The sequence below is a fragment of the Lepidochelys kempii genome, chromosome 3, assembly GCF_965140285.1.
Source record: "Lepidochelys kempii isolate rLepKem1 chromosome 3, rLepKem1.hap1, whole genome shotgun sequence".
Classification (NCBI taxonomy): Eukaryota; Metazoa; Chordata; order Testudines; family Cheloniidae; genus Lepidochelys; species Lepidochelys kempii.
This window is the reverse complement of record NC_136382.1, coordinates 121,310,716-121,320,860: the sequence shown is the minus strand read 5'-3', so window position 1 is coordinate 121,320,860 and position 10,145 is coordinate 121,310,716.

Here is a 10,145-nt window from a genome sequence, read left to right as displayed (position 1 = left end):
CTTATTCCATGAGTGGTCCTATTTAAATGAATGGGACTACTTGTGGAGCAAGGAACTAGCTTGGGTGGCAAAATAGGCTCTTAAGGCACGATCCTAAGCCTGCCAAAGTCAGTGGAAACTTTTCTATTGACTTCATGAACTTTGGATCAGGTCCCTAGATTGCAAACTCCTTGGAGCAGGGACCACAGTTTCCCTGATCTTGTGTAGGGCCAAGTATGATGTCATCAGTTAAATAATAATCAAAATATATAATAAGTGTAACCCTTCTGCCCGTCAGAGTTGGCAGCAACAAGGGCCGGGTTCAGTATCTAGGGGTTCCATTCCAATAACACAATGCAAAAGTGGCTCGAGCCCCCACCCAGTGACCTGGGACAATATATACTACCCCCCGGGCACCTCCAAGAGGCAATACTTCCCCTCTCCTAAGCACAGAGTCTGAGTGTAGCAAAAGCCTTTTAATAACAGAGAGAAACAATGTGGCATTATGTTGGGGAAACACCACCAGCAGGATTCATAACAAAACCCATGAGCAAAAACCCACCCCAAGTAAATTGGGGCATGTCCTTTCCCTTTGGTTCTTGAGTCCAGCAACCCAAAATCATCCAAAGTCCCCAAAGTCCAACAACTCAAAAGTCTCTGTCCCTGGTCAGGGCAGCCCCAGAGTTCAAAAGTTTATCTGCAGTTTTACCTCCCAACCTGGGTGGAGATGGGGGGGGCGCTAAGGGGCACCTTACGTGGTCCAAAGCTGGTTGCCCCACCTCTCCATGGGGCTCCACTCTGCCAGCCACCCCAATGAGCTGCTCCAGGCATCTGACAAACTGCTCTGCTCCACCAGCCACTCTGCTCTGCCAGCCATCCCGCAAACTGCTCTGCTCCGCCAGCCGTCCCACAAACTGCTCCACCATATATCTTCAAGCTCTCCCACTACTTAACACAACACTCAGTGATTTCAGCTCTTAGTAAGTTTAGCTCTTTTGTGATTTCAGCTTGTAGTAGGGGAGCCTCAGTGCTGGTGCACCATTAGCCCAAAGTGAATTCAGCTCAGCAGCCTGTAACTAGACTCCTAATAGAATCAAAATTAGCTCTGATATTCTACAGTGGAGAAAGGAAGAAGTGCAATTAGCATCTAAGGCCCTCACCAGGGGGCCCATATCACCCAGTATTAATACCTGTCCCTAGCCTCTGTCTCTTTCCACTGGGTTTTGGAACCCATAACCCTTGCCTAGCGAGTGCTGCTTAGTTGATGGTGAGTCCCTCCATCATAAAAAAAGGCCAAGTATCATTCCACTGTCCTTGATACACATAATCAGGATAATAACAGTTTATACCTACCGCAATAACAGAGAAACTGCGGCTCCTACAGCAGCCAAAGTGACCATCTAGGCAGGGTGGGTGTGCCTATGCAAATAAGATCAGTCCCTGAAGTTCTTTTCCACAACCCACCATGACTCGCCACCAGATGTCAGGGTTGAGCTCATCCTGACTCTGCTTATATAAGCACTTAACTTAGCAGGACAGATACTCCTAGTTGTATCATGTCAAGTGCCTCAAAAGTTGTTGATTTTGGACCAGATGGAATTAGGGGGTCCGATCTCAGAACTAGGGGTTGGTGCCAATATACATTTTTGTGAAATGCTGCAAGGGAAATATTTTGGATCTTAGTATTTTACTAACATGAGAACAGTACATTCCTAAAACAACTTACGGTGTGTGAGCGCTTCTATTTCCTTGATGAGGCATCTAAAAGGAAAGTCCTACAAAGCAGCACAAACATGGAACGTGCTCTTAAATCAGTATCTAGGAAATGCAGTAAGAGCAGGGCTGGCTCTACCTTTTTTGCTGCCCCAGGCACCGGCTTCCTAAGCTGGTGCCTAGAGCCGGCCCTGAGTAAGAGGAACACTGGGCAACCCAAGCTAAAATAGAAACCAGGAGTTTTCTTCTCCTTGCCTAATATAAACCTTAGCTCAGCTGAGGAGAAATGAGCTGAACACAAGATATATGTCTACAGATATATTTGTATGTTTAAGCAATTGTACAAGAACAGTTCACCCTTATGAAAATATTACTTCTGCAATGATGCCAAAGTCACTGTTTGCATGGTTATCTGCAACATAAGTAGCAGTTTCATAAGATAATTTTGCCTAATTTCTACAAATATTTTACCAATTTCATTTTGGAGTCAGCATTCCTGTCTCCCCTCTGAGTTACAGCATGCACGCCTCTCTATAAATCCTGCATTATCATCTGTTCTAAAGAAATACTGATTGGATGAAAGTTAAAGGGAAGAGGTTAATTGCTTGATTTTTTCCAAATTAAAAACAAATCGCCCTTGATACGGGACGTCATATGCAACAGAGGTTATGCTGTCTGCAACAAGAAATCTGTCAATCAGTGCCAAAGTCAAAGTAAACTTTGATCAGGCTATACAATGTGCTATGTAGCAAAATTACATTTTTTTCACTTCACCTCTGCTCTGGGAAAGTACCAGCAACTTGTACAGTGGAATCAGCACTAGAATATTTGTGCATCAAAAGTGTCTCCTCTGGCAGCAAAGATGGAACAGGAGCTGCCCTCTTGAGGCAAATCTCTTGCATAATAGAAGCCAAACTCTATCTGACTACTAGTCTACCATACAATCCAGCATACTTTGCACTAAGCAGCTTGTACCATTAATTAGGTCACTCTGGTCCCAAATCTGCCCTCAATCAGATTCTCCCCTCCCCTCCCATCCCACCCCTGCCCTCCATCTCCAGTAACTTCCAGCTGCCTCAGTTTCCCCATCTGCAAGATAAAGATAATACTAATCTTTGTAAAGCAGTGTGAGATTCGCTGATTAAAAGGGCTAATAAAGAGCTCATTGTTAAGAGAAACTGGGAGTAGAATTGGATTCTACTCCTATATTTAAAATCTATGGTTGTATCTGTTTACCCAAGCCTTGATTAGTAGTAGCACGCAAGAACATTCACTTATTTTTAAGTGATGAATTCTCCCTTTTGGCTACATGGAAGATTCATACTAAACTGATATGTGCCAAAGCAAAACACTCAACCATATTCTGCCCAGGGTGCTACCCAGGCAACCCCACAGAAATAAAAAAGGCTGCCCGGGTTTAACTATGATCAGAATTTAGCCCATTGCTAATATGGTCCCAGATCTTTGCAATATAAGTTCAGGGGTCTGCCCAAGCCATTCTCATTAAAGGTTTGGGGTCTAGAGCCAGAGCCACAATGTATTTAGGCTCCTAATTTCCACTGAAAGCAAATCCCTTTGTGGATCTGGATCTTCAACAATAAAACATCAGTATCTGAGCTAATCTATCTTGATTTATATGCCACTTTCTTTAAAAGTTGATGTTTGAAGTAACACATGCACACTTCTCTTATTTTTGTTTCCTTCACATTTATTTCAGGCCATAGTAGGTGTACGTATTTCTAGACTCTAGTAAAATAAATGCCTAAGGAAGTCTAAAGTGTTCCATTATAATATCCTCTTTAAAAATCTCAGGTTTTCAAATAGTGAATCGAAAAGAAACACACTGAAGCAACCATTATTATTTATGACTGTGGAGACAAGAGGGAATTCCTCAGACATCCGGTGCCTCCCAGCCCTGCAGGGGCTAGGCTGCATCTTCTGCAGGGCAGAGTGCAGAGGGAGCTCCTGCTGTGCAGCAGCTACCCCTGTGGGGCCCTTAGACCTTTAGGCTCCCCGCGGCTGCAGCTTTTGCAGGGGTTCTGAACTGGCCCCGCACATGTGTGTCTTTTTTGCTGAGAGGCGCGCTGGTGGCATGATATGAAACGTCATGAGTTCACCTCAGTAGCTCGAGCTATACAGCTTGGTGCCAGCTAACGTCTAGGCTGAGCGGGAAGTCTGTTGTGCACCAAAGGACAGTACAGTTACCCGTCTCCACACCACTAAATACAACTACTATGCTGGCATCATCAGTGAGTGTTATTCACCATTATGGCTGAAAGTGGCCAGGAGATTACATTTGGCTTCTTATGCATTTTCTGGTGTATTACAGGCAGTGCATGCAATGACTGTTTGTTTGAAATGGAGAGCCCCTTTTTTTAAAAAAAAATGTTGCATACCACTTTCAAGAAGCTCACTGCCACCAATGGCACACGTACCACAGTTTGGGAACTCCTGATCTAAGTTCTTATATTGGCACCCATCAATGGCATATCTGATCATCTCCCACAAGTAAAGAACCACAAAGATACTTCTCCCCAGCGGGCAAGAGTCAAAATTAGTTTGTTTTTTAAATTTATGTGGAAAAATGACGAAAGATACAAGACTAACTTCAACAATAGGTCTGAAAAGAATAAATGTTAGACCAGAAAAGTGAGTATGTTTTAAATTAGGACTTTATATAATTGGGGGAGAGGGGAGGTTACAAAATCTCCATTATTATTTATAATACCCTTTTTGAGGTTTGAAAATACAAATTCTTTCCCTTATAATTTTGTGCCATTTATTTTGTTCCCCTTTTTTAATAAAAACGTGTTGAATGGGCTAAGATCTACAGATATCTACTGGTAAAATAAACTGCAGAAGTTAATGGGGAAGGTATCAAACAGTTAAAGAAAAAGGGGGGGGGGGGACCAGAAGTGGTTGTGGTTACTAATATCCAATAATTTTTAAAATGCGGTTACCACGTTGAGGAAGAGGTAGAACACTGTGCTATGAGACGTGTGGCAACATCTCTATTAAGATACAAGGACAGTTACAACTGCAGAGCAACACTAATTGACACCCTGGAAGCATGAGCTGTCAGTATACATGCACACCATTTGCAGAGCCCTCTGTATGCATAGGGATCCAATGGGACACATTATTAATTTAGAGTATAACTACATTTTATTCTACATTTTATAAAGTTTCAGTGGTTTTGAAGGGTCTGATCCTGAACTCCTTATTCAAACCAAAATCCCCTTGGGATCAGCCCAAAAATTAGCTTATTATAGCAGGGGCACATTACAACTATTAATGTCTGCCAGTGTTTCCATTATAAACTCCTACTTTAAAGGTTCATAACTTGGCAATAAAATGTACTGTTGTGGACTCAAATTTAGCATAGCAAAACTCAATCCAGGAGAAAAATCTGTTACTGTTATGTGCAATTATTTTTACAAGACTTAATTAAATGTTTTGAATTAACTTGCTTGAAAAAGGCTTATTTTTTGGACCAGGAATATGCCGTGTACACTGAACTGCTGAAACAGGCCACTGCTAGGATATCAAAGAGAGGGGTTATTCACTAACCCACAGCAAAATCAACAGCAATATTCACAAGTCACAACCCAAGTGGAGGGCAGTGGTAACTGGCAGCCTCCGTCTGCCGTTGTACCAGGGAGAGTTCAAGGAGACAGAGTACAAAGAAAAGAATATGACTACTCCTTTAAAAAAATCTGGAGAGTGAGACATAGGAATCTGTAACCAGTTAGGGAGTTATCATTTGTTTGTGTCTAAATGCTGACTTAAAATATTACGTCTGATAACTGAGTGGATAAGGGAGCAGAAATGCATGTGACAGGAAAACCAGGTCATTGCCAATATATATATACAGGGGTGCTCGTGAATGGTTGTTTGTTCTTTTTGCTTGCCAGCAGACTTTCTTTTGTTTTCTGGTGAGTCCTGGAGTGCTCCTGAAACATGCAAGTGTTACCATTTCAAGAGTAAAAGAAATGTTTAAAAGACCATATACTTTTTCAGAGGACTTTTGAGTTTAGAAATGGTTTGCTCTGTCTGGGGGAAGTAAATAAACAATTGGAAACTATAAAATTTATGTTATTTTGGATAATTCCAAGGGGCTAGTATAGAATGTAATTACTGGTGGGTTGCTAAGGGAACTTTATTATGTTTGTTGTAAATTTTGAATTTGTCATGCAAAAACAGCCAGTGAAAGCTGCTGTTCCAGGCTGGCTTCTTATACCTGGGATGGTAGCATGAACTTTGAGCCCATGACCTTTTGGAAAATGTAGTTTATTACTATTTATTTGTGTTGTGGTCATTGGTGCTAGAACAAGGGGTCCTGGGGATGCTGCCACGCCCCCTGACTTGAAGTAGTTTCCATCACATAGAGGGTTTACAGTTTGGTTCAATGGCTCTCAGCACCCCCACTATCATAGGTGCCAATTTTCCCCTGCGCCGGTGGGTTCTCATGCCCCCCCCCACCCCTTTCCTGCCCTACCCCCATTCCAACCCCTTCCCCAAAGTCCCCACCCCAACTCCGTCCCCTCCCTGACTCTATTGGACCCCTTCCCCAAATCCACGCCCCGGCTCTGCCTCTTCCCTGATTGCACTGCGTTCCCCCTCCTCCCCGCCGCGGGAAACAGCTGTTTTGCGGCGCAAGCACTAGGAGGGAGGAGGAAAAAGAGGGCACACAGTGCGCTTGCAGAGGAAGCGGAGGTGGAGTGGAGGTAAGCAGGAGCGGGGGGCGGGGCTGGGAGCTGCCAGTGGGTGCAGAGCACCCACCAATTTTTCTCCATGGGTGCTCCAGCCCCAGAGCGCCCACAAAGTTGGCGCCTGTGCCCACTATACAAATTGTTCCAGCACCCCAGGTTGTGGTAGTGTCTAGAAGCTCCAGTCATGGCCCAGGACCTAATTATGTTCGGTGTTGTATAAACACAGAACAAAAAGACAGTCCATGCCCCAAAGAGACAAGGGATAACAGGTGGTTACAGACTGAAAAGGTGGAGCACAAGGAAACTATGAGACAATGTGTAGTTTTATTACATGACCATTTGATTGCAGGCATTGCTGTTTATGAGTGGTTAAAGAATGTGAAAGGAATTTCTGAACCAAATTATGATAGATGTAGAGCAATCACCTACCATTCACTAAATAAATAGTAACAACATGAAAAATGTAGGACAAAGCTTATATTTAAAGGAAACACCCAACAACGTTTTGTTCAGTGTATAAAGTCACTGGATCACAGTATACGATCCTTTGCATGATTATTTCTGAAACAAGGAATAAAGTGCATTCTTTCTGACTTCATAAGGAATGTCCTTTAAAATAAAGAATGGCCAGACACCCTAGAGGAAGTACCTAATCTGATACTATGGTGATGGGGCCACCTTAGTACCGAGAGTGATAAGAATACATGTAACTTAACTGGATAGGTGGAGACTGATCAGAGAAAAGATTCAGACAGATCCTTTTGGGTGAGGGATTATGGGTATTTCCACCCATAAAGAGAGCTGATTTAAATAGCCAGATAGGTAACAAATTGGTACAAATAGCCAATGTATTGAATATTTAGGACTGGAAGATTGAGCAATAAGATCCTACTTCTGCAATGAGCTCTGCCTGGGAATAGAGGCGCACCTACTCAGCGTTCCTAGCAGGATAGGGGCTTTTTAATTAATCCAAATGAAACCACTTTTTGATGCCATCAGAGTTAAAATTAATGGGAGAGTAGAAGAGGAATAAAATAATACAATAAGCCTTATCACTACATTTCTTTCACTGTTAACAGACAGTCTAATATAGGATGTAAAAGGTTAACCAGTTAACGGGTAAACATTAGGCCTATCAGTTAACCAACCTTAACCGTTAACCCCGGCGGCCCCACATGAGCTGGAGGGACCCCAGCCCCCGGCTGCAACAGGCCAGCAGGAGGGTCCAGAGCCCCGTCTGTACCAGCCAGAGCAGCCCCAGGCATGTCGGGCCGGCCGGCCAGAGGGACCCCAACACTAGCCACACTGGGCCAGCCAGACCCCAGCCCCAGCCGGCGTGGCCCCAACCCTGGCTGTGCCAGCGGGACCCCAACCCCAGCTCCTGCCATGTCACGCCCACCGGAGCTACCTTGGGTAATGGTTAACCGGTTAAACTATATGATTTTAATCATTTGACTGGTTAACTTTTTAAATGGGTATTTACATCCCTAGTCCAATATGTTTATGGACTTAGGTTTCACCGGATAAAATATTACCAGGCACAGACTTTTACTTCAAGATATGGCACTGGCTACCCTGAAGAGGATTTTTTTAAAAAACAAACAAACAAACAAGCTCTTTAAGAGGGAAAAACTAAAATGAGCTGGAATGAGTCATCCTGCCCCTGCGAAAGGCACTAGCGCTGGGTGGATGCGGGCTGTGGCTATAATTAGCCACTGGCGATTGTGTCTGGGTTACTCACACAGTAACACAATATTGAGGCCATAGTTTACAGTATCACCCCATGACATCCGGCCTCAGGCTATGGCTTATTTTAAAGGCTTGCGTTCCGAGTGACTACAAAGCAAGCCCAGAGGAGCTTCAGGAGAAACAGCAGTAGGTCACCCTAAGCCCACGAGCCGGGGAAAGGGACCCATCCACCGGCCCCTGACGCACATCGCCGCCAGCTCACGGCGAGCGCGGAGCAAAGCGCTGCTATTTATAACGAGCTATTTCGATCGCGTTCGCTCATTGGCCGCCTGGCCTTGGTGACGGCACAATCGCACCCAGGGCAAAGTTCCACTCCTCTGCCCCTCCCGCCCCAGGAGAGCGAAACGCGCCGGGGACAGGCAGTGTCCTGGGAGCGGCACGAGCGCGGGGGCAAGGCACCGGCTGGGGCGCCGAGTTCGCAGGGAAGGCCGGTGGTTCCCCAGGTTGCCGAAGAATCGGGGATTGTGGGATTTCGGGGGAAGTGAGGAGGTACCCGATCCAGTGCAGCTCGAGCAGCAGCCCCCTGGCTGGGAGAGCAGCCCTGGCCAGGCTCCCTAATGCTGCATGTCTCTCAATAGCAGTGTAACTAACAAAGGGTGGGACTAGAGACTCGGGAATAACAACACAGAGAGAGGGAGGAAGAGGAGGCTTTATTCCCAGCCAAGAGGAAATTAGCTTTACTACAGAAGCCAAGTGCACCCTGTAAAATATAGAGCTACAGAGGGAGAAGTGTGGTGGGTACAGAGACATGGGGAGGTGCTTGGGTTCAGGGATGAGGACTGTATAAAGACTTGAATGGACAATAGGTACAGAGAGGCCTTGTCTACGCTAAGAATGTTCTTTGAAAAAATTTCTCACCACTACTACTATTTCAGCCTCCCTGGAAAGAGCAATATTGGGAGCCATAGTCCACCAGCTGCTTACCAGTGTTTTTAAGTACCATGAAAAAGGCTGACTATTGAAGTCAATTAGGGTTTTGCCATTGACTTCACTGGGCCAGGATATCGCCTCATGTCATCTAATCCTGCAAAAGGCAGGTCTAATTAGCATGTTTCTCAAAATTGTGGCAAAAACCAGTGAATGGCTCCCTCTAAACTAGGGTTCCTAATGCTGCTAAAACTGGTAGAGATGAACCCATGTTAACAAAGATTGGACATTTTTGTCTGGACCATAAACTGATTTCCAGTCAGCATTTGTTACAGTCGTACCGGTTTAGGTTTTGTTACAATGTCCGTTACAAACATAGTTCTGATGGAGATATCCTTAGAAATGTTATTCAAGCAGGGAGTATCTGTTTGTTCCCATAGAAAGGGCAAAGTCAGTCATACGGCAACATGTTCTTTGCAGCAACAAAGGGCTGGATTCACCACTGACTTACACCAATAAAGGATGGTGGAAGACCCCCCAGTAGCATGAAGTGCACAAGGAGGAGTGGAAGGCAGGGTCATATTACAGCAACATAAAGTGCCACAATTTCACTTTCAGGGATAGAGACATAAGGGATCAACTTGACCCTGAAAGAGGGCTGCGGCAGCCAAAAAGGGGCCCTGACCAGAGTGGCCAAGAAGTCCTGTGATGCAGCAGCTCTTCACAGAGGGTCCTGCTAGCATAGCTTCTGTGGAACTGTTCCACACACAACTTAGCAGAACCCTGGCACAGGCTTTATCACCCCTATGGAGGAGAGCCAGTGCATCTCCATGTTGCGTGCAATGGGGCGGGAGGATGTACACTACACATGCCTGCACTGTTTTGCTGAATTTGGCCACGCAAGAGGAAGATTTTCACTAGTAATGAGTCTACAAAAGTAGGCTTTCTACAAAGTCCTATTAGTCAGGTCATTTAAGATTTATTGTTGGCATAGAACTTAGGCAATTTTAAAATGACAGTAGGTCAAATATATCAGCACTCAGGGCCGTCCCTAGCAGGGTCTGGAGTCTGGGGCAGAAGTGACAAATCCATCACTTCCGAGACTGACCTGTCACTTCTAGGACT